Here is a 20,394-nt window from a genome sequence, read left to right as displayed (position 1 = left end):
TCTCTGTCTGTCGGTGTGTCCAGCTCTCTGTCTATCGGTCTGTCCAGCTCTCTTGTCTATCGGTCTGTCCAGCTCTCTGTCTATCGGTCTGTCCAGATGTCTGTCTATCTGTCTGTCCAGCTCTCTGTCTATCGGTCTGTCCAGCTCTCTGTCTATCGGTATGTCCAGCTCTCTGTTTATCGGTCTGTCCAGCTCTCTGTCTATCTGTCTGTCTAGCTCTCTGTCTGTTGGCCTGTCCAGCTCTCTGTCTATCGGTATGTCCAGCTCTCTGTCTATCGGTCTGTCCAGCTCTCTGTCTATATGTCTGTCCAGCTCTGTCTATCGGTCTGTTCAGCTCTCTGTCTATCGGTCTGTCCAGCTCTCTGTCCAGCTCTCTGTCTATCTGTCTGTCCAGCTCTCTGTCTATCTGTCTGTCCAGCTCTCTGTCTGTCGGTCTGTCGAGCTCTCTGTCTATCGGTCTGTCCAGCTCTCTGTCTATCGGTCTGTCCAGCTCCCTGTCTATCTGTCTGCCCAGCTTTCTTGTCTATCGGTCTGTCCAGCTCTCTGTCTGTCTGTGCAGCTCTCTGTCTATCGGTCTGTCCAGCTCTCTGTCTATCGGCCTGTCCAGCTCTCTGTCTACCTGTCTGTCCAGCTCTCTGTCTATCGGTCTGTCCAGCTCTCTGTCTATCTGTCTGTCTAGCTCTCTGTCCGTCGGCCTGTCCAGCTCTCTGTCAATCTGTCTGTCCAGCTTACTGTCTATCGGTCTGTCCAGCTCTCTTGTCTTATCTGTCTGTCCAGCTCTCTGTCTGTCGGTGTGTCCAGCTCTCTGTCTGTCGTTCTGTCCAGCTCTCTGTCTATCGGTCTGTCCAGATCTCTGTCTGTTTGTCTGTCCAGCTCTCTGTCTATCGGTCTGTCCAGCTCTCTGTTTATCGGTCTGTCCAGCTCTCTGTCAATCTGTCTGTCTAGCTCTCTGTCTATCGGTCTGTCCAGCTCTCTGTCTATCGGTCTGTCCAGCTCTCTGTCTGTCGGTGTGTCCAGCTCTCTGTCTATCTGTCTGTCCAGCTCTCTTGTCTATCTGTCTCTCCAGCTCTCTGTCTATCTGTCTTTCCAGCTCTCTTGTCTATCGGTCTGTCCAGCTCTCTGTCTATCGGTCTGTCCAGATGTCTGTCTATCTGTCTGTCCAGCTCTCTGTCTATCGGTCTGTCCAGCTCTCTGTCTATCGGTCTGTCCACTCTCTGTCTGTCGGTCTGTCCAGCTCTCTGTCTGTCGGTCTGTCCAGCTCTCTTGTCTTTCGGTCTGTCCAGCTCTCTGTCTATCGGTCTTTCCAGCTCTCTGTCTATCGGTCTGTCCAGCTCTCTGTCTGTCGGTCTGTCCTGCTCTCTTGTCTATCGGTCTGTCCAGCTCTCTGACTATCTGTCTGTCCAGCTCTCTGTCTATCGGTCTGTCCAGCTCTCTGTCTATCGGCCTGTCCAGCTCTCTGTCTACCTGTCTGTCCAGCTCTCTGTCTATCGGTCTGTCCAGCTCTCTGTCTATCTGTCTGTCTAGCTCTCTGTCCGTCGGCCTGTCCAGCTCTCTGTCAATCTGTCTGTCCAGCTTACTGTCTATCGGTCTGTCCAGCTCTCTGTCTATCGGTATGTCCAGCTCTCTGTTTATCGGTCTGTCCAGCTCTCTGTCTATCGGTCTGTCCAGCTCTCTGTCTGTCGGTGTGTCCAGCTCTCTGTCTGTCGTTCTGTCCAGCTCTCTGTCTATCGGTCTGTCCAGATCTCTGTCTGTTTGTCTGTCCAGCTCTCTGTCTATCGGTCTGTCCAGCTCTCTGTTTATCGGTCTGTCCAGCTCTCTGTCAATCTGTCTGTCTAGCTCTCTGTCTATCGGTCTGTCCAGCTCTCTGTCTATCGGTCTGTCCAGCTCTCTGTCTGTCGGTGTGTCCAGCTCTCTGTCTATCTGTCTGTCCAGCTCTCTTCTCTATCGGTCTGTCCAGCTCTCTGTCTATCGGTCTGTCCGGATGTCTGTCTATCTGTCTGTCCAGCTCTCTGTCTATCGGTCTGTCCAGCTCTCTGTCTATCGGTATGTCCAGCTCTCTGTTTATCGGTCTGTCCAGCTCTCTGTCTATCGGTCTGTCCAGCTCTGTCTATCGGTCTGTCCAGCTCTCTGTCTATCGGTCTGTCCACTCTCTGTCTGTCGGTCTGTCCAGCTCTCTGTCTGTCGGTCTGTCCAGCTCTCTTGTCTTTCGGTCTGTCCAGCTCTCTGTCTATCGGTCTGTCCAGCTCTCTGTCTATCGGTCTGTCCAGCTCTCTGTCTGTCGGTCTGTCCTGCTCTCTTGTCTATCGGTCTGTCCAGCTCTCTGACTATCTGTCTGTCCAGCTCTCTGTCTATCGGTCTGTCCAGCTCTCTTGTCTATCGGTCTGTCCAGCTCTCCGTCTATCTGTCTGTCCAGCTCTCCGTCTGTCGGTCTGTCCAGCTCTCTGTCTATCTGTCTGTCCAGCTCTCTGTCTATCGGTCTGTCCACCTCTCTGTCTATCGGTCTGTCCAGCTCTCTGTCTGTCTGTGCAGCTCTCTGTCTATCGGTCTGTCCAGCTCTCTGTCTATCGGCCTGTCCAGCTCTCTGTCTACCTGTCTGTCCAGCTCTCTGTCTATCGGTCTGTCCAGCTCTCTGTCTATCTGTCTGTCTAGCTCTCTGTCCGTCGGCCTGTCCAGCTCTCTGTCAATCTGTCTGTCCAGCTTACTGTCTATCGGTCTGTCCAGCTCTCTTGTCTTATCTGTCTGTCCAGCTCTCTGTCTGTCGGTGTGTCCAGCTCTCTGTCTGTCGTTCTGTCCAGCTCTCTGTCTATCGGTCTGTCCAGATCTCTGTCTGTTTGTCTGTCCAGCTCTCTGTCTATCGGTCTGTCCAGCTCTCTGTTTATCGGTCTGTCCAGCTCTCTGTCAATCTGTCTGTCTAGCTCTCTGTCTATCGGTCTGTCCAGCTCTCTGTCTATCGGTCTGTCCAGCTCTCTGTCTGTCGGTGTGTCCAGCTCTCTGTCTATCTGTCTGTCCAGCTCTCTTGTCTATCTGTCTCTCCAGCTCTCTGTCTATCTGTCTTTCCAGCTCTCTTGTCTATCGGTCTGTCCAGCTCTCTGTCTATCGGTCTGTCCAGATGTCTGTCTATCTGTCTGTCCAGCTCTCTGTCTATCGGTCTGTCCAGCTCTCTGTCTATCGGTCTGTCCACTCTCTGTCTGTCGGTCTGTCCAGCTCTCTGTCTGTCGGTCTGTCCAGCTCTCTTGTCTTTCGGTCTGTCCAGCTCTCTGTCTATCGGTCTTTCCAGCTCTCTGTCTATCGGTCTGTCCAGCTCTCTGTCTGTCGGTCTGTCCTGCTCTCTTGTCTATCGGTCTGTCCAGCTCTCTGACTATCTGTCTGTCCAGCTCTCTGTCTATCGGTCTGTCCAGCTCTCTGTCTATCGGCCTGTCCAGCTCTCTGTCTACCTGTCTGTCCAGCTCTCTGTCTATCGGTCTGTCCAGCTCTCTGTCTATCTGTCTGTCTAGCTCTCTGTCCGTCGGCCTGTCCAGCTCTCTGTCAATCTGTCTGTCCAGCTTACTGTCTATCGGTCTGTCCAGCTCTCTGTCTATCGGTATGTCCAGCTCTCTGTTTATCGGTCTGTCCAGCTCTCTGTCTATCGGTCTGTCCAGCTCTCTGTCTGTCGGTGTGTCCAGCTCTCTGTCTGTCGTTCTGTCCAGCTCTCTGTCTATCGGTCTGTCCAGATCTCTGTCTGTTTGTCTGTCCAGCTCTCTGTCTATCGGTCTGTCCAGCTCTCTGTTTATCGGTCTGTCCAGCTCTCTGTCAATCTGTCTGTCTAGCTCTCTGTCTATCGGTCTGTCCAGCTCTCTGTCTATCGGTCTGTCCAGCTCTCTGTCTGTCGGTGTGTCCAGCTCTCTGTCTATCTGTCTGTCCAGCTCTCTTCTCTATCGGTCTGTCCAGCTCTCTGTCTATCGGTCTGTCCGGATGTCTGTCTATCTGTCTGTCCAGCTCTCTGTCTATCGGTCTGTCCAGCTCTCTGTCTATCGGTATGTCCAGCTCTCTGTTTATCGGTCTGTCCAGCTCTCTGTCTATCGGTCTGTCCAGCTCTGTCTATCGGTCTGTCCAGCTCTCTGTCTATCGGTCTGTCCACTCTCTGTCTGTCGGTCTGTCCAGCTCTCTGTCTGTCGGTCTGTCCAGCTCTCTTGTCTTTCGGTCTGTCCAGCTCTCTGTCTATCGGTCTGTCCAGCTCTCTGTCTATCGGTCTGTCCAGCTCTCTGTCTGTCGGTCTGTCCTGCTCTCTTGTCTATCGGTCTGTCCAGCTCTCTGACTATCTGTCTGTCCAGCTCTCTGTCTATCGGTCTGTCCAGCTCTCTTGTCTATCGGTCTGTCCAGCTCTCCGTCTATCTGTCTGTCCAGCTCTCCGTCTGTCGGTCTGTCCAGCTCTCTGTCTATCTGTCTGTCCAGCTCTCTGTCTATCGGTCTGTCCACCTCTCTGTCTATCGGTCTGTCCAGCTCTCTGTCTATCTGTCTGTCCAGCTCTGTCTATCGGTCTGTCCAGCTCTCTGTCTATCGGTCTGTCCAGCTCTCTGTCTATCGGCCTGTCCAGCTCTCTGTCTACCTGTCTGTCCAGCTCTCTGTCTATCTGTCTGTCCAGCTCTCTGTCTATCTGTCTGTCTAGCTCTCTGTCCGTCGGCCTGTCCAGCTCTCTGTCAATCTGTCTGTCCAGCTCTCTGTGTATCGGTTTGTCCAGCTCTCTGTCTATCGGTCTGTCCAGCTCTCTGTCTGTCTGTCTGTCCAGCTCTCTGTCTATCGGTCTGTCCAGCTCTCTCGTCTATCTGTTTGTCCAGCTCTCTGTCTGTTTGTCTGTCCAGCTCTCTGTCTATCGGTCTGTCCAGCTCTCTGTCTATCGGTCTGTCCAGATCTCTGTCTGTTTGTCTGTCCAGCTCTCTGTCTATCGGTCTGTCCAGCTCTCTGTTTATCGGTCTGTCCAGCTCTCTGTCAATCTGTCTGTCTAGCTCTCTGTCTATCGGTCTGTCCAGCTCTCTGTCTATCGGTCTGTCCAGCTCTCTGTCTGTCGGTGTGTCCAGCTCTCTGTCTATCTGTCTGTCCAGCTCTCTTGTCTATCTGTCTCTCCAGCTCTCTGTCTATCTGTCTTTCCAGCTCTCTTGTCTATCGGTCTGTCCAGCTCTCTGTCTATCGGTCTGTCCAGATGTCTGTCTATCTGTCTGTCCAGCTCTCTGTCTATCGGTCTGTCCAGCTCTCTGTCTATCGGTCTGTCCACTCTCTGTCTGTCGGTCTGTCCAGCTCTCTGTCTGTCGGTCTGTCCAGCTCTCTTGTCTTTCGGTCTGTCCAGCTCTCTGTCTATCGGTCTTTCCAGCTCTCTGTCTATCGGTCTGTCCAGCTCTCTGTCTGTCGGTCTGTCCTGCTCTCTTGTCTATCGGTCTGTCCAGCTCTCTGACTATCTGTCTGTCCAGCTCTCTGTCTATCGGTCTGTCCAGCTCTCTGTCTATCGGCCTGTCCAGCTCTCTGTCTACCTGTCTGTCCAGCTCTCTGTCTATCGGTCTGTCCAGCTCTCTGTCTATCTGTCTGTCTAGCTCTCTGCCCGTCGGCCTGTCCAGCTCTCTGTCAATCTGTCTGTCCAGCTTACTGTCTATCGGTCTGTCCAGCTCTCTGTCTATCGGTATGTCCAGCTCTCTGTTTATCGGTCTGTCCAGCTCTCTGTCTATCGGTCTGTCCAGCTCTCTGTCTGTCGGTGTGTCCAGCTCTCTATCTGTCGTTCTGTCCAGCTCTCTGTCTATCGGTCTGTCCAGATCTCTGTCTGTTTGTCTGTCCAGCTCTCTGTCTATCGGTCTGTCCAGCTCTCTGTTTATCGGTCTGTCCAGCTCTCTGTCAATCTGTCTGTCTAGCTCTCTGTCTATCGGTCTGTCCAGCTCTCTGTCTATCGGTCTGTCCAGCTCTCTGTCTGTCGGTGTGTCCAGCTCTCTGTCTATCTGTCTGTCCAGCTCTCTTGTCTATCTGTCTCTCCAGCTCTCTGTCTATCTGTCTGTCCAGCTCTCTTCTCTATCGGTCTGTCCAGCTCTCTGTCTATCGGTCTGTCCGGATGTCTGTCTATCTGTCTGTCCAGCTCTCTGTCTATCGGTCTGTCCAGCTCTCTGTCTATCGGTATGTCCAGCTCTCTGTTTATCGGTCTGTCCAGCTCTCTGTCTATCGGTCTGTCCAGCTCTGTCTATCGGTCTGTCCAGCTCTCTGTCTATCGGTCTGTCCACTCTCTGTCTGTCGGTCTGTCCAGCTCTCTGTCTGTCGGTCTGTCCAGCTCTCTTGTCTTTCGGTCTGTCCAGCTCTCTGTCTATCGGTCTGTCCAGCTCTCTGTCTATCGGTCTGTCCAGCTCTCTGTCTGTCGGTCTGTCCTGCTCTCTTGTCTATCGGTCTGTCCAGCTCTCTGACTATCTGTTTGTCCAGCTCTCTGTCTATCGGTCTGTCCAGCTCTCTTGTCTATCGGTCTGTCCAGCTCTCCGTCTATCTGTCTGTCCAGCTCTCTGTCTATCTGTCTGTCCAGCTCTCTGTCTATCGGTCTGTCCAGCTCTCTGTCTATCTGTCTGTCCAGCTCTCTATGTATCTGTCTGTCCAGCTCTGTCTATCGGTCTGTCCAGCTCTCTGTCTATCGGTCTGTCCAGCTCTCTGTCTATCGGCCTGTCCAGCTCTCTGTCTACCTGTCTGTCCAGCTCTCTGTCTATCTGTCTGTCCAGCTCTCTGTCTATCTGTCTGTCTAGCTCTCTGTCCGTCGGCCTGCCCAGCTCTCTGTCAATCTGTCTGTCCAGCTCTCTGTGTATCGGTTTGTCCAGCTCTCTGTCTATCGGTCTGTCCAGCTCTCTGTCTGTCTGTCTGTCCAGCTCTCTGTCTATCGGTTTGTCCAGCTCTCTCGTCTATCTGTTTGTCCAGCTCTCTGTCTGTCGGTGTGTCCAGCTCTCTGTCTGTCGTTCTGTCCAGCTCTCTGTTTATCGGTCTGTCCAGATCTCTGTCTATTTGTCTGTCCAGCTCTCTGTCTATCGGTCTGTCCAGCTCTCTGTTTATCGGTCTGTCCAGCTCTCTGTCAATCTGTCTGTTTAGCTCTATGTCTATCGGTCTGTCCAGCTCTCTGTCTATCTTTCTGTCCAGCTCTCTGTCTGTCGGTGTGTCCAGCTCTCTGTCTATCGGTCTGTCCAGCTCTCTTGTCTATCTGTCTCTCCAGCTCTCTGTCTATCTGTCTGTCCAGCTCTCTTCTCTATCGGTCTGTCCAGCTCTCTGTCTATCGGTCTGTCCAGATGTCTGTCTATCTGTCTGTCCAGCTCTCTGTCTATCGGTCTGTCCAGCTCTCTGTCTATCGGTATGTCCAGCTCTCTGTTTATCGGTCTGTCCAGCTCTCTGTCTATCTGTCTGTCTAGCTCTCTGTCTGTTGGCCTGTCCAGCTCTCTGTCTATCGGTCTGTCCAGCTCTCTGTCTATCTGTCTGTCCAGCTCTGTCTATCGGTCTGTTCAGCTCTCTGTCTATCGGTCTGTCCAGCTCTCTGTCCAGCTCTCTGTCTATCTGTCTGTCCAGCTCTCTGTCTATCTGTCTGTCCAGCTCTCTGTCTGTCGGTCTGTCGAGCTCTCTGTCTATCGGTCTGTCCAGCTCTCTGTCTATCGGTCTGTCCAGCTCCCTGTCTATCTGTCTGCCCAGCTTTCTTGTCTATCGGTCTGTCCAGCTCTCTGTCTATCGGTCTGTCCAGCTCTCTTGTCTATCGGTCTGTCCAGCTCTCTGTCTATCGGTCTGTCCAGATGTCTGTCTATCTGTCTGTCCAGCTCTCTGTCTATCGGTCTGTCCAGCTCTCTGTCTATCGGTATGTCCAGCTCTCTGTTTATCGGTCTGTCCAGCTCTCTGTCTATCTGTCTGTCTAGCTCTCTGTCTGTTGGCCTGTCCAGCTCTCTGTCTATCGGTATGTCCAGCTCTCTGTCTATCGGTCTGTCCAGCTCTCTGTCTATATGTCTGTCCAGCTCTGTCTATCGGTCTGTTCAGCTCTCTGTCTATCGGTCTGTCCAGCTCTCTGTCCAGCTCTCTGTCTATCTGTCTGTCCAGCTCTCTGTCTATCTGTCTGTCCAGCTCTCTGTCTGTCGGTCTGTCGAGCTCTCTGTCTATCGGTCTGTCCAGCTCTCTGTCTATCGGTCTGTCCAGCTCCCTGTCTATCTGTCTGCCCAGCTTTCTTGTCTATCGGTCTGTCCAGCTCTCTGTCTGTCTGTGCAGCTCTCTGTCTATCGGTCTGTCCAGCTCTCTGTCTATGGGTCTGTCCAGCTCTCTGTCTATCTGTCTGTCTAGCTCTCTGTCCGTCGGCCTGTCCAGCTCTCTGTCAGTCTGTCTGTCCAGCTTACTGTCTATCGGTCTGTCCAGCTCTCTTGTCTTATCTGTCTGTCCAGCTCTCTGTCTGTCGGTGTGTCCAGCTCTCTGTCTGTCGTTCTGTCCAGCTCTCTGTCTATCGGTCTGTCCAGATCTCTGTCTGTTTGTCTGTCCAGCTCTCTGTCTATCGGTCTGTCCAGCTCTCTGTCAATCTGTCTGTCTAGCTCTCTGTCTATCGGTCTGTCCAGCTCTCTGTCTATCGGTCTGTCCAGCTCTCTGTCTGTCGGTGTGTCCAGCTCTCTGTCTATCTGTCTGTCCAGCTCTCTTGTCTATCTGTCTCTCCAGCTCTCTGTCTATCTGTCTTTCCAGCTCTCTTGTCTATCGGTCTGTCCAGCTCTCTGTCTATCGGTCTGTCCAGATGTCTGTCTATCTGTCTGTCCAGCTCTCTGTCTATCGGTCTGTCCAGCTCTCTGTCTATCGGTCTGTCCACTCTCTGTCTGTCGGTCTGTCCAGCTCTCTGTCTGTCGGTCTGTCCAGCTCTCTTGTCTTTCGGTCTGTCCAGCTCTCTGTCTATCGGTCTTTCCAGCTCTCTGTCTATCGGTCTGTCCAGCTCTCTGTCTGTCGGTCTGTCCTGCTCTCTTGTCTATCGGTCTGTCCAGCTCTCTGACTATCTGTCTGTCCAGCTCTCTGTCTATCGGTCTGTCCAGCTCTCTGTCTATCGGCCTGTCCAGCTCTCTGTCTACCTGTCTGTCCAGCTCTCTGTCTATCGGTCTGTCCAGCTCTCTGTCTATCTGTCTGTCTAGCTCTCTGTCCGTCGGCCTGTCCAGCTCTCTGTCAATCTGTCTGTCCAGCTCTCTGTCAATCTGTCTGTCCAGCTTACTGTCTATCGGTCTGTCCAGCTCTCTGTCTATCGGTATGTCCAGCTCTCTGTTTATCGGTCTGTCCAGCTCTCTGTCTATCGGTCTGTCCAGCTCTCTGTCTGTCGGTGTGTCCAGCTCTCTGTCTGTCGTTCTGTCCAGCTCTCTGTCTATCGGTCTGTCCAGATCTCTGTCTGTTTGTCTGTCCAGCTCTCTGTCTATCGGTCTGTCCAGCTCTCTGTTTATCGGTCTGTCCAGCTCTCTGTCAATCTGTCTGTCTAGCTCTCTGTCTATCGGTCTGTCCAGCTCTCTGTCTATCGGTCTGTCCAGCTCTCTGTCTGTCGGTGTGTCCAGCTCTCTGTCTATCTGTCTGTCCAGCTCTCTTGTCTATCTGTCTCTCCAGCTCTCTGTCTATCTGTCTGTCCAGCTCTCTTCTCTATCGGTCTGTCCAGCTCTCTGTCTATCGGTCTGTCCGGATGTCTGTCTATCTGTCTGTCCAGCTCTCTGTCTATCGGTCTGTCCAGCTCTCTGTCTATCGGTATGTCCAGCTCTCTGTTTATCGGTCTGTCCAGCTCTCTGTCTATCGGTCTGTCCAGCTCTGTCTATCGGTCTGTCCAGCTCTCTGACTATCGGTCTGTCCACTCTCTGTCTGTCGGTCTGTCCAGCTCTCTGTCTGTCGGTCTGTCCAGCTCTCTTGTCTTTCGGTCTGTCCAGCTCTCTGTCTATCGGTCTGTCCAGCTCTCTGTCTGTCGGTCTGTCCTGCTCTCTTGTCTATCGGTCTGTCCAGCTCTCTGACTATCTGTCTGTCCAGCTCTCTGTCTATCGGTCTGTCCAGCTCTCTTGTCTATCGGTCTGTCCAGCTCTCCGTCTATCTGTCTGTCCAGCTCTCCGTCTGTCGGTCTGTCCAGCTCTCTGTCTATCTGTCTGTCCAGCTCTCTGTCTATCGGTCTGTCCAGCTCTCTGTCTATCGGTCTGTCCAGCTCTCTGTCTATCTGTCTGTCCAGCTCTGTCTATCGGTCTGTCCAGCTCTCTGTCTATCGGTCTGTCCAGCTCTCTGTCTATCGGCCTGTCCAGCTCTCTGTCTACCTGTCTGTCCAGCTCTCTGTCTATCTGTCTGTCCAGCTCTCTGTCTATCTGTCTGTCTAGCTCTCTGTCCGTCGGCGTGTCCAGCTCTCTGTCAATCTGTCTGTCCAGCTCTCTGTGTATCGGTTTGTCCAGCTCTCTGTCTATCGGTCTGTCCAGCTCTCTGTCTGTCTGTCTGTCCAGCTCTCTGTCTATCGGTCTGTCCAGCTCTCTCGTCTATCTGTTTGTCCAGCTCTCTGTCTGTTTGTCTGTCCAGCTCTCTGTCTATCGGTCTGTCCAGCTCTCTGTCTATCGGTCTGTCCAGATCTCTGTCTGTTTGTCTGTCCAGCTCTCTGTCTATCGGTCTGTCCAGCTCTCTGTTTATCGGTCTGTCCAGCTCTCTGTCAATCTGTCTGTCTAGCTCTCTGTCTATCGGTCTGTCCAGCTCTCTGTCTATCGGTCTGTCCAGCTCTCTGTCTGTCGGTGTGTCCAGCTCTCTGTCTATCTGTCTGTCCAGCTCTCTTGTCTATCTGTCTCTCCAGCTCTCTGTCTATCTGTCTTTCCAGCTCTCTTGTCTATCGGTCTGTCCAGCTCTCTGTCTATCGGTCTGTCCAGATGTCTGTCTATCTGTCTGTCCAGCTCTCTGTCTATCGGTCTGTCCAGCTCTCTGTCTATCGGTCTGTCCACTCTCTGTCTGTCGGTCTGTCCAGCTCTCTGTCTGTCGGTCTGTCCAGCTCTCTTGTCTTTCGGTCTGTCCAGCTCTCTGTCTATCGGTCTTTCCAGCTCTCTGTCTATCGGTCTGTCCAGCTCTCTGTCTGTCGGTCTGTCCTGCTCTCTTGTCTATCGGTCTGTCCAGCTCTCTGACTATCTGTCTGTCCAGCTCTCTGTCTATCGGTCTGTCCAGCTCTCTGTCTATCGGCCTGTCCAGCTCTCTGTCTACCTGTCTGTCCAGCTCTCTGTCTATCGGTCTGTCCAGCTCTCTGTCTATCTGTCTGTCTAGCTCTCTGTCCGTCGGCCTGTCCAGCTCTCTGTCAATCTGTCTGTCCAGCTTACTGTCTATCGGTCTGTCCAGCTCTCTGTCTATCGGTATGTCCAGCTCTCTGTTTATCGGTCTGTCCAGCTCTCTGTCTATCGGTCTGTCCAGCTCTCTGTCTGTCGGTGTGTCCAGCTCTCTGTCTGTCGTTCTGTCCAGCTCTCTGTCTATCGGTCTGTCCAGATCTCTGTCTGTTTGTCTGTCCAGCTCTCTGTCTATCGGTCTGTCCAGCTCTCTGTTTATCGGTCTGTCCAGCTCTCTGTCAATCTGTCTGTCTAGCTCTCTGTCTATCGGTCTGTCCAGCTCTCTGTCTATCGGTCTGTCCAGCTCTCTGTCTGTCGGTGTGTCCAGCTCTCTGTCTATCTGTCTGTCCAGCTCTCTTGTCTATCTGTCTCTCCAGCTCTCTGTCTATCTGTCTGTCCAGCTCTCTTCTCTATCGGTCTGTCCAGCTCTCTGTCTATCGGTCTGTCCGGATGTCTGTCTATCTGTCTGTCCAGCTCTCTGTCTATCGGTCTGTCCAGCTCTCTGTCTATCGGTATGTCCAGCTCTCTGTTTATCGGTCTGTCCAGCTCTCTGTCTATCGGTCTGTCCAGCTCTGTCTATCGGTCTGTCCAGCTCTCTGTCTATCGGTCTGTCCACTCTCTGTCTGTCGGTCTGTCCAGCTCTCTGTCTGTCGGTCTGTCCAGCTCTCTTGTCTTTCGGTCTGTCCAGCTCTCTGTCTATCGGTCTGTCCAGCTCTCTGTCTATCGGTCTGTCCAGCTCTCTGTCTGTCGGTCTGTCCTGCTCTCTTGTCTATCGGTCTGTCCAGCTCTCTGACTATCTGTCTGTCCAGCTCTCTGTCTATCGGTCTGTCCAGCTCTCTTGTCTATCGGTCTGTCCAGCTCTCCGTCTATCTGTCTGTCCAGCTCTCTGTCTATCTGTCTGTCCAGCTCTCTGTCTATCGGTCTGTCCAGCTCTCTGTCTATCTGTCTGTCCAGCTCTCTATGTATCTGTCTGTCCAGCTCTGTCTATCGGTCTGTCCAGCTCTCTGTCTATCGGTCTGTCCAGCTCTCTGTCTATCGGCCTGTCCAGCTCTCTGTCTACCTGTCTGTCCAGCTCTCTGTCTATCTGTCTGTCCAGCTCTCTGTCTATCTGTCTGTCTAGCTCTCTGTCCGTCGGCCTGTCCAGCTCTCTGTCAATCTGTCTGTCCAGCTCTCTGTGTATCGGTTTGTCCAGCTCTCTGTCTATCGGTCTGTCCAGCTCTCTTTCTGTCTGTCTGTCCAGCTCTCTGTCTATCGGTCTGTCCAGCTCTCTCGTCTATCTGTTTGTCCAGCTCTCTGTCTGTCGGTGTGTCCAGCTCTCTGTCTGTCGTTCTGTCCAGCTCTCTGTTTATCGGTCTGTCCAGATCTCTGTCTATTTGTCTGTCCAGCTCTCTGTCTATCGGTCTGTCCAGCTCTCTGTTTATCGGTCTGTCCAGCTCTCTGTCAATCTGTCTGTTTAGCTCTATGTCTATCGGTCTGTCCAGCTCTCTGTCTATCTTTCTGTCCAGCTCTCTGTCTGTCGGTGTGTCCAGCTCTCTGTCTATCGGTCTGTCCAGCTCTCTTGTCTATCTGTCTCTCCAGCTCTCTGTCTATCTGTCTGTCCAGCTCTCTTCTCTATCGGTCTGTCCAGCTCTCTGTCTATCGGTCTGTCCAGATGTCTGTCTATCTGTCTGTCCAGCTCTCTGTCTATCGGTCTGTCCAGCTCTCTGTCTATCGGTATGTCCAGCTCTCTGTTTATCGGTCTGTCCAGCTCTCTGTCTATCTGTCTGTCTAGCTCTCTGTCTGTTGGCCTGTCCAGCTCTCTGTCTATCGGTCTGTCCAGCTCTCTGTCTATCTGTCTGTCCAGCTCTGTCTATCGGTCTGTTCAGCTCTCTGTCTATCGGTCTGTCCAGCTCTCTGTCCAGCTCTCTGTCTATCTGTCTGTCCAGCTCTCTGTCTATCTGTCTGTCCAGCTCTCTGTCTGTCGGTCTGTCGAGCTCTCTGTCTATCGGTCTGTCCAGCTCTCTGTCTATCGGTCTGTCCAGCTCCCTGTCTATCTGTCTGCCCAGCTTTCTTGTCTATCGGTCTGTCCAGCTCTCTGTCTATCTGTCTGTGCAGCTCTCTGTCTATCGGTCTGTCCAGCTCTCTGTCTATCGGCCTGTCCAGCTCTCTGTCTACCTGTCTGTCCAGCTCTCTGTCTATCGGTCTGTCCAGCTCTCTGTCTATCTGTCTGTCTAGCTCTCTGTCCGTCGGCCTGTCCAGCTCTCTGTCAATCTGTCTGTCCAGCTTACTGTCTATCGGTCTGTCCAGCTCTCTGTCTATCGGTATGTCCAGCTCTCTGTTTATCGGTCTGTCCAGCTCTCTGTCTATCGGTCTGTCCAGCTCTCTGTCTGTCGGTGTGTCCAGCTCTCTGTCTGTCGTTCTGTCCAGCTCTCTGTCTATCGGTCTGTCCAGATCTCTGTCTGTTTGTCTGTCCAGCTCTCTGTCTATCGGTCTGTCCAGCTCTCTGTTTATCGGTCTGTCCAGCTCTCTGTCAATCTGTCTGTCTAGCTCTCTGTCTATCGGTCTGTCCAGCTCTCTGTCTATCGGTCTGTCCAGCTCTCTGTCTGTCGGTGTGTCCAGCTCTCTGTCTATCTGTCTGTCCAGCTCTCTTGTCTATCTGTCTCTCCAGCTCTCTGTCTATCTGTCTGTCCAGCTCTCTTCTCTATCGGTCTGTCCAGCTCTCTGTCTATCGGTCTGTCCAGATGTCTGTCTATCTGTCTGTCCAGCTCTCTGTCTATCGGTCTGTCCAGCTCTCTGTCTATCGGTATGTCCAGCTCTCTGTTTATCGGTCTGTCCAGCTCTCTGTCTATCGGTCTGTCCAGCTCTGTCTATCGGTCTGTCCAGCTCTCTGTCTATCGGTCTGTCCAGCTCTCTGTCCAGCTCTCTGTCTATCTGTCTGTCCAGCTCTCTGTCTATCAGTCTGTCCAGCTCTCTGTCTATCTGTCTGTCCAGCTCTCTGTCTGTCGGTCTGTCCAGCTCTCTGTCTATCGGTCTGTCCAGCTCTCTGTCTATCTGTCTGTCCAGCTCTGTCTATCGGTCTGTCCAGCTCTCTGTCTATCGGTCTGTCCAGCTCTCTGTCTATCGGCCTGTCCAGCTCTCTGTCTACCTGTCTGTCCAGCTCTCTGTCTATCTGTCTGTCCAGCTCTCTGTCTATCTGTCTGTCTAGCTCTCTGTCCGTCGGCCTGTCCAGCTCTCTGTCAATCTGTCTGTCCAGCTCTCTGTGTATCGGTTTGTCCAGCTCTCTGTCTATCGGTCTGTCCAGCTCTCTGTCTGTCTGTCTGTCCAGCTCTCTGTCTATCGGTCTGTCCAGCTCTCTCGTCTATCTGTTTGTCCAGCTCTCTGTCTGTTTGTCTGTCCAGCTCTCTGTCTATCGGTCTGTCCAGCTCTCTGTCTATCGGTCTGTCCAGATCTCTGTCTGTTTGTCTGTCCAGCTCTCTGTCTATCGGTCTGTCCAGCTCTCTGTTTATCGGTCTGTCCAGCTCTCTGTCAATCTGTCTGTCTAGCTCTCTGTCTATCGGTCTGTCCAGCTCTCTGTCTATCGGTCTGTCCAGCTCTCTGTCTGTCGGTGTGTCCAGCTCTCTGTCTATCTGTCTGTCCAGCTCTCTTGTCTATCTGTCTCTCCAGCTCTCTGTCTATCTGTCTTTCCAGCTCTCTTGTCTATCGGTCTGTCCAGCTCTCTGTCTATCGGTCTGTCCAGATGTCTGTCTATCTGTCTGTCCAGCTCTCTGTCTATCGGTCTGTCCAGCTCTCTGTCTATCGGTCTGTCCACTCTCTGTCTGTCGGTCTGTCCAGCTCTCTGTCTGTCGGTCTGTCCAGCTCTCTTGTCTTTCGGTCTGTCCAGCTCTCTGTCTATCGGTCTTTCCAGCTCTCTGTCTATCGGTCTGTCCAGCTCTCTGTCTGTCGGTCTGTCCTGCTCTCTTGTCTATCGGTCTGTCCAGCTCTCTGACTATCTGTCTGTCCAGCTCTCTGTCTATCGGTCTGTCCAGCTCTCTGTCTATCGGCCTGTCCAGCTCTCTGTCTACCTGTCTGTCCAGCTCTCTGTCTATCGGTCTGTCCAGCTCTCTGTCTATCTGTCTGTCTAGCTCTCTGTCCGTCGGCCTGTCCAGCTCTCTGTCAATCTGTCTGTCCAGCTTACTGTCTATCGGTCTGTCCAGCTCTCTGTCTATCGGTATGTCCAGCTCTCTGTTTATCGGTCTGTCCAGCTCTCTGTCTATCGGTCTGTCCAGCTCTCTGTCTGTCGGTGTGTCCAGCTCTCTGTCTGTCGTTCTGTCCAGCTCTCTGTCTATCGGTCTGTCCAGATCTCTGTCTGTTTGTCTGTCCAGCTCTCTGTCTATCGGTCTGTCCAGCTCTCTGTTTATCGGTCTGTCCAGCTCTCTGTCAATCTGTCTGTCTAGCTCTCTGTCTATCGGTCTGTCCAGCTCTCTGTCTATCGGTCTGTCCAGCTCTCTGTCTGTCGGTGTGTCCAGCTCTCTGTCTATCTGTCTGTCCAGCTCTCTTGTCTATCTGTCTCTCCAGCTCTCTGTCTATCTGTCTGTCCAGCTCTCTTCTCTATCGGTCTGTCCAGCTCTCTGTCTATCGGTCTGTCCGGATGTCTGTCTATCTGTCTGTCCAGCTCTCTGTCTATCGGTCTGTCCAGCTCTCTGTCTATCGGTATGTCCAGCTCTCTGTTTATCGGTCTGTCCAGCTCTCTGTCTATCGGTCTGTCCAGCTCTGTCTATCGGTCTGTCCAGCTCTCTGTCTATCGGTCTGTCCACTCTCTGTCTGTCGGTCTGTCCAGCTCTCTGTCTGTCGGTCTGTCCAGCTCTCTTGTCTTTCGGTCTGTCCAGCTCTCTGTCTATCGGTCTGTCCAGCTCTCTGTCTATCGGTCTGTCCAGCTCTCTGTCTGTCGGTCTGTCCTGCTCTCTTGTCTATCGGTCTGTCCAGCTCTCTGACTATCTGTCTGTCCAGCTCTCTGTCTATCGGTCTGTCCAGCTCTCTTGTCTATCGGTCTGTCCAGCTCTCCGTCTATCTGTCTGTCCAGCTCTCTGTCTATCTGTCTGTCCAGCTCTCTGTCTATCGGTCTGTCCAGCTCTCTGTCTATCTGTCTGTCCAGCTCTCTATGTATCTGTCTGTCCAGCTCTGTCTATCGGTCTGTCCAGCTCTCTGTCTATCGGTCTGTCCAGCTCTCTGTCTATCGGCCTGTCCAGCTCTCTGTCTACCTGTCTGTCCAGCTCTCTGTCTATCTGTCTGTCCAGCTCTCTGTCTATCTGTCTGTCTAGCTCTCTGTCCGTCGGCCTGTCCAGCTCTCTGTCAATCTGTCTGTCCAGCTCTCTGTGTATCGGTTTGTCCAGCTCTCTGTCTATCGGTCTGTCCAGCTCTCTGTCTGTCTGTCTGTCCAGCTCTCTGTCTATCGGTCTGTCCAGCTCTCTGTCTATCGGCCTGTCCAGCTCTCTGTCCAGCTCTCTGTCTATCTGTCTGTCCAGCTCTCTGTCTATCAGTCTGTCCAGCTCTCTGTCTATCTGTCTGTCCAGCTCTCTGTCTGTCGGTCTGTCCAGCTCTCTGTCTATCTGTCTGTCCAGCTCTCTGTCTATCTGTCTGTCCAGCTCTCTATGTATCTGTCTGTCCAGCTCTCTGTCTATCGGTCTGTCCAGCTCTCTGTCTATCGGTCTGTCCAGCTCTCTGTCTATCGGCCTGTCCAGCTCTCTGTCTACCTGTCTGTCCAGCTCTCTGTCTATCTGTCTGTCCAGCTCTCTGTCTATCTGTCTGTCTAGCTCTCTGTCCGTCGGCCTGTCCAGCTCTCTGTCAATCTGTCTGTCCAGCTCTCTGTGTATCGGTTTGTCCAGCTCTCTGTCTATCGGTCTGTCCAGCTCTCTCGTCTATCTGTTTGTCCAGCTCTCTGTCTGTCGGTGTGTCCAGCTCTCTGTCTGTCGTTCTGTCCAGCTCTCTGTTTATCGGTCTGTCCAGATCTCTGTCTATTTGTCTGTCCAGCTCTCTGTCTATCGGTCTGTCCAGCTCTCTGTTTATCGGTCTGTCCAGCTCTCTGTCAATCTGTCTGTTTAGCTCTATGTCTATCGGTCTGTCCAGCTCTCTGTCTATCTTTCTGTCCAGCTCTCTGTCTGTCGGTGTGTCCAGCTCTCTGTCTATCGGTCTGTCCAGCTCTCTTGTCTATCTGTCTCTCCAGCTCTCTGTCTATCTGTCTGTCCAGCTCTCTTCTCTATCGGTCTGTCCAGCTCTCTGTCTATCGGTCTGTCCAGATGTCTGTCTATCTGTCTGTCCAGCTCTCTGTCTATCGGTCTGTCCAGCTCTCTGTCTATCGGTATGTCCAGCTCTCTGTTTATCGGTCTGTCCAGCTCTCTGTCTATCTGTCTGTCTAGCTCTCTGTCTGTTGGCCTGTCCAGCTCTCTGTCTATCGGTCTGTCCAGCTCTCTGTCTATCTGTCTGTCCAGCTCTGTCTATCGGTCTGTTCAGCTCTCTGTCTATCGGTCTGTCCAGCTCTCTGTCCAGCTCTCTGTCTATCTGTCTGTCCAGCTCTCTGTCTATCTGTCTGTCCAGCTCTCTGTCTGTCGGTCTGTCGAGCTCTCTGTCTATCGGTCTGTCCAGCTCTCTGTCTATCGGTCTGTCCAGCTCCCTGTCTATCTGTCTGCCCAGCTTTCTTGTCTATCGGTCTGTCCAGCTCTCTGTCTATCTGTCTGTGCAGCTCTCTGTCTATCGGTCTGTCCAGCTCTCTGTCTATCGGCCTGTCCAGCTCTCTGTCTACCTGTCTGTCCAGCTCTCTGTCTATCGGTCTGTCCAGCTCTCTGTCTATCTGTCTGTCTAGCTCTCTGTCCGTCGGCCTGTCCAGCTCTCTGTCAATCTGTCTGTCCAGCTTACTGTCTATCGGTCTGTCCAGCTCTCTGTCTATCGGTATGTCCAGCTCTCTGTTTATCGGTCTGTCCAGCTCTCTGTCTATCGGTCTGTCCAGCTCTCTGTCTGTCGGTGTGTCCAGCTCTCTGTCTGTCGTTCTGTCCAGCTCTCTGTCTATCGGTCTGTCCAGATCTCTGTCTATTTGTCTGTCCAGCTCTCTGTCTATCGGTCTGTCCAGCTTACTGTCTATCGGTCTGTCCAGCTCTCTTGTCTATCTGTCTGTCCAGCTCTCTGTCTGTCGGTGTGTCCAGCTCTCTGTCTGTCGTTCTGTCCAGCTCTCTGTCTATCGGTCTGTCCAGCTCTCTGTCTATCTGTCTGTCCAACTCTCTGTCTATCGGTCTGTCCAGCTCTCTGTCTATCTGTCTGTGCAGCTCTCTGTCTATCGGTCTGTCCAGCTCTCTGTCTATCGGCCTGTCCAGCTCTCTGTCTACCTGTCTGTCCAGCTCTCTGTCTATCGGTCTGTCCAGCTCTCTGTCTATCTGTCTGTCTAGCTCTCTGTCCGTCGGCCTGTCCAGCTCTCTGTCAATCTGTCTGTCCAGCTTACTGTCTATCGGTCTGTCCAGCTCTCTGTCTATCGGTATGTCCAGCTCTCTGTTTATCGGTCTGTCCAGCTCTCTGTCTATCGGTCTGTCCAGCTCTCTGTCTGTCGGTGTGTCCAGCTCTCTGTCTGTCGTTCTGTCCAGCTCTCTGTCTATCGGTCTGTCCAGATCTCTGTCTATTTGTCTGTCCAGCTCTCTGTCTATCGGTCTGTCCAGCTTACTGTCTATCGGTCTGTCCAGCTCTCTTGTCTATCTGTCTGTCCAGCTCTCTGTCTGTCGGTGTGTCCAGCTCTCTGTCTGTCGTTCTGTCCAGCTCTCTGTCTATCGGTCTGTCCAGATCTCTGTCTGTTTGTCTGTCCAGCTCTCTGTCTATCGGTCTGTCCAGCTCTCTGTTTATCGGTCTGTCCAGCTCTCTGTCAATTTGTCTGTCTAGCTCTCTGTCTATCTGTCTGTCCAGCTCTCTGTCTGTCGGTGTGTCCAGCTCTCTGTCTGTCGTTCTGTCCAACTCTCTGTCTATCGGTCTGTCCAGATCTCTGTCTATTTGTCTGTCCAGCTCTCTGTCTATCGGTCTGTCCAGCTCTCTGTTTATCGGTCTGTCCAGCTCTCTGTCAATCTGTCTTTCTAGCTCTATGTCTATCGGTCTGTCCAGCTCTCTGTCTATCTTTCTGTCCAGCTCTCTGTCTGTCGGTGTGTCCAGCTCTCTGTCTATCGGTCTGTCCAGCTCTCTTGTCTATCGGTCTGTCCAGCTCTCTGTCTATCGGTCTGTCCAGATGTCTGTCTATCTGTCTGTCCAGCTCTCTGTCTATCGGTCTGTCCAGCTCTCTGTCTATCGGTATGTCCAGCTCTCTGTTTATCGGTCTGTCCAGCTCTCTGTCTATCTGTCTGTCTAGCTCTCTGTCTGTTGGCCTGTCCAGCTCTCTGTCTATCGGTATGTCCAGCTCTCTGTCTATCGGTCTGTCCAGCTCTCTGTCTATATGTCTGTCCAGCTCTGTCTATCGGTCTGTTCAGCTCTCTGTCTATCGGTCTGTCCAGCTCTCTGTCCAGCTCTCTGTCTATCTGTCTGTCCAGCTCTCTGTCTATCTGTCTGTCCAGCTCTCTGTCTGTCGGTCTGTCGAGCTCTCTGTCTATCGGTCTGTCCAGCTCTCTGTCTATCGGTCTGTCCAGCTCCCTGTCTATCTGTGTGCCCAGCTTTCTTGTCTATCGGTCTGTCCAGCTCTCTGTCTGTCTGTGCAGCTCTCTGTCTATCGGTCTGTCCAGCTCTCTGTCTATCGGCCTGTCCAGCTCTCTGTCTACCTGTCTGTCCAGCTCTCTGTCTATCGGTCTGTCCAGCTCTCTGTCTATCTGTCTGTCTAGCTCTCTGTCCGTCGGCCTGTCCAGCTCTCTGTCAATCTGTCTGTCCAGCTTACTGTCTATCGGTCTGTCCAGCTCTCTTGTCTTATCTGTCTGTCCAGCTCTCTGTCTGTCGGTGTGTCCAGCTCTCTGTCTGTCGTTCTGTCCAGCTCTCTGTCTATCGGTCTGTCCAGATCTCTGTCTGTTTGTCTGTCCAGCTCTCTGTCTATCGGTCTGTCCAGCTCTCTGTCAATCTGTCTGTCTAGCTCTCTGTCTATCGGTCTGTCCAGCTCTCTGTCTATCGGTCTGTCCAGCTCTCTGTCTGTCGGTGTGTCCAG

Source organism: Lampris incognitus, chromosome 1 (assembly GCF_029633865.1).
Source record: "Lampris incognitus isolate fLamInc1 chromosome 1, fLamInc1.hap2, whole genome shotgun sequence".
Classification (NCBI taxonomy): Eukaryota; Metazoa; Chordata; class Actinopteri; order Lampriformes; family Lampridae; genus Lampris; species Lampris incognitus.
The sequence above is the reverse complement of the archived record's forward strand: the minus strand, read 5'-3'. Positions refer to the sequence as shown.